The following is a 3,719-nucleotide window of genomic DNA, read 5'->3' as shown; positions in this document are numbered from 1 at the left end:
GTCAGTGAGGGGAGCCTGGGGTCTCTTCCGGCCTCAGGGAGAGAGATGTCCGTGCAGGGAGATGTTGGACTCAGGGCTTGCCTAACACTTTTCTAGCCCCCATTCTGGGGCCTGGGGCTGGGTACCCTGGACTGTGATCTGGATAAGGTCCCCACGGGGCTCTGACCCTCGGCCTGGGGCAAGAGACGGGACTGCACAGACAGGGCTCCAGACTGAGCCTTGGAAAGACTTCTTGTCTCAGTGGGCCCTGGATTAGTGTAGGATTAGTAGAAAAAGGCCTGGTCTGGACCTTTGGTCCCCTAGACTCCCCAGACCCTGGCACAGTGGACAGATGAGATGCTCTGGGCCAGTGTCCTTACCTGTCAGAATGAAAGGGGGGTAGGTGTTGATTTTAGGAAGAAGAAAAACCTCCACATTCTGCTGTGGAAGAGATCTTCAAGGTACACTGAGAGAAAAGCATGGTGCTTATGCAACAAGCTAACTAAAAATTCGGTATATATTGTATATTATATTTTTAAAATATGCTTGTATATACACGACATATACCTATTCAGGGTATGATCAATCATGTCTGACTATTTGGGACCCCTTGGACTGTAGCGCACCAGGCTCCTCTGTTCATGGGATTTCTCAGGCAAGAATACTGGAGTGGGTTGTCATTTCTTCCTCCAGGGGATCTTCCTGGCCCAGGGATCGAACCCACCCGGGACGCTCCATATTCTGTGTATAAACAGACTCAAAAGAGATATTTGCGTATTTTTCACAAACAAACAATGCTAGAGTAAACCAAGCGTTTCTTTCTTTCTTTCATTTTATTAGAGCATAATTGATTTACAATGTTGTGTTAGTCTCTGCTGTACAGCAAAGTGACTCAGTTATACCTATACTTTCTTCTTCATATTCTTTTCCAGTATGGTTTATCCCAAGATACGTGATACAGCTTCCCGTGCTAGATGAGTAGGACCTTGATGTTTATCCATTCTGTATATAATAGCCAAACATCTATTCTTAAAGGGTTGCCCAAGGGAGGAGGGAGAGCCAAGATGGATGGAGAGGGGGGACCCAGGCATGGGAGCTGGGCCTCTTGATGCACAGTGCTAATTTTGGAAATGTGCACATATTTCATATAAATTTAAAAATGAAGGTAACTTAAAAAAAAAAACAACCCAGCAAAGCAATCTACAAAATTAATTACAACACACCGGTTAAATAAAAGTTTGCCTATCAATGTGGTGACATAAATGTCCAGAGAAGAATAACCTCTGCTGGGTGCCTTGATGTCACAACTTGGTGACACTAAGCCTCCTAAGGACCCACGGAGACTGCTTTTAGTGACTGTCTTCATGGTGCTGATGTGGGTGTTGCGATTCTGAAACGGTGACATATGTGAATGTATGTGCGTGCGTGCTCAGTCGCGTCAGTCGTGTCCGACCCTTTGTGACCCCATGGACTGCAGTGCACCAGGCTCCCCTGTCCATGGGATTCTCCAGACAAGAATACTGAAGTGGGTTGACTGCCTTCCTCCAGGGGATCCTCCTGACCCAGGGATCGAACCTGCATCTCCTGCACTGCAGGCGAATTCCCTTACCACTGAGCCACCGGGCAAGCCCATGTGAGTGTGTACAGCTGGATATTGTCAATGCTGTTAAGAACCAAGGTTCTCAGAGGAAGAGAACGCAGAAGCAAATTGGATGCCAAAGCTAGACGTTGTAGTAAATGCTTCTGGTAAATGTGTGCCTCTGAGTCCGAGGGCCCCTTGGGGAGACCCCAGAGAATTCCACCCAGCTCTGCTCTGCACCTACCCCAAAGACTCTTAGCCACAGTCTTTGCTAGCTTTATACTCTCTGGGGGAACAAATGTCTTGGTTTGAAAGAAAATTATCTGGCTTTTAAAAACCCTGACAGTCTGGAACCACCAGTGGAGATGCTCACTGACTGTCCCTCAGGACTGACATTTCCTGGTTCTGGAAACGAGGTGCTCAGCGAGCCGACTTACACTGACTTGTGCCTAGCGTGCTTACACTGACTTGTGCCTAGCGTGCTGCTGCGTAGGAGCCCCATGGGCGGTGGAGCTGTTCCTGCACTTTCCAGCGAAATGCTGCCTGGTCGACTCTCCCTGAGTCAAGGGCTGTGTTTGCTCTGGTCCCTGCCTCTGGGGTTTGGGCTTGTCACTCTGACTGACCCAGACGTGATGGTTTGCAGTGTCCCTGAACCTGCTGTGTGTTGCAAACTGATAACATGTGCTGCCCTGCTTCATCCCTGCCAAGGCCTCTTGAAGCAGGGACTATTAACCCTGCTTTCTCAGGGGAGGAGAAGTGTGAGACTGCCAAGCCCTGGACCCAGAGAGGCAATGGTGGACCCAGAGAGGCAATGGTGGGGCCAGGGGTTGAGTGTGGCCTGACTGACCCCAGAGCCCCTATGTACCTGTCACAGAGAGAATGGTCTCGTGACTCTTCCTATTTTTGTTTTTGAAAAGTCCTTTGGCCATGCCACATGGCAGGTGGGATCTTAGATTCCCAACCAGGAATCAAACCTACCAGGGATCAAAGCATGAAATCTTAACCACTGGACCACCAGCGAAGTCTCTCTCCAGGTTCTTTCTAAATGTATGAGACAGGCTGTGAAGGAGTTAGGCTGACAGCAAAGGACTTGGTAGCAGGCTGGATGCTCTGGCCTGGGAATGGTCCCAGCCTTCCCCGGCTCAAGAGAAGTGTACACACAGCAGGATTCTCTACCACGTACAGGGCACCGCCTCCATCAGTGTCTGGAATCTCTGCCATGCTGGTGGAATGGGCCTCGTCCATACTTCACAGGTGGGACACCAAGACTGCAAGATCAGAGGGCGTGTTAGGGTCATTTGATCTCGGAGGAAGGAGGAGACCCAACTCCCGACTAGGCTTCAATACTGCAAATCTGTCATGGAGAACTGTGACTTTGACCTCCATCTTCACTCTACAGGCTAGGAAGAAGACATCAGGAGGAGGAAGCATTCTCTGACAAAGGAAGCTTCTTGGTTAAAGCTCCAGGTACCAAATTTTGTTCAGAGCCAAAGAATAGATCTTATCAGTCTAGTCCAGTGGTTCTCAGCTAGGGATGCTTCTGGCTTCCCAGGGGACATAAGCTGTGTGCAGAGACATTTCAGGTTGTCACAGCCAGGAAGGAGTGTGTCCTCCTGTCCTCTTGTGGGTAGAGGCTGGGGATACCTGCACATCTCGCGATACACAGAGCAGCTCGCACGACAGAGTGACCTACCCCCGAAAGTTAGTAGTGCCAAGGTTAAAAGACCTCACTGTGCCTGTCTGCAGGGCACCAGTGGAGACGCAGACTCAGAGAACAGACTGGTGGGCAGAGTAGGGGAAGGAGAGATTGGGACGCCCACTGCAGGGTACAGGAAACGTACACATTACCATGTGTAAAATTAGAGAGCCAGTGGGAATTTGCTCTGCGATGCCGGGAGCTCAAATCGGTGCTCTGTGAAAATCTAGAGGGTTGGGATGGGGAGGGAGGTGGGAAGGAGGTTCAAGACGGAGGGGGAAAAAAGGAATGATAAAAAGAAACCCCGTTATGGTCTAGACTTTGGAGCAGGCCTCTCCCCTTTCAAACCTGTTTCTCTTCCCACTTATTAGTACTCTTCAATCACTCAGTTTTCAAGAGAAAGTAATAAGCCACCTGTTCTTAAAAGTTTTGGGAACGTCTCCATCAGCAGCAGAGTCAGCTCAG

The sequence above is a fragment of the Budorcas taxicolor genome, chromosome 11, assembly GCF_023091745.1.
Source record: "Budorcas taxicolor isolate Tak-1 chromosome 11, Takin1.1, whole genome shotgun sequence".
NCBI lineage: Eukaryota > Metazoa > Chordata > Mammalia > Artiodactyla > Bovidae > Budorcas > Budorcas taxicolor.
The sequence above is the reverse complement of the archived record's forward strand: the minus strand, read 5'-3'. Positions refer to the sequence as shown.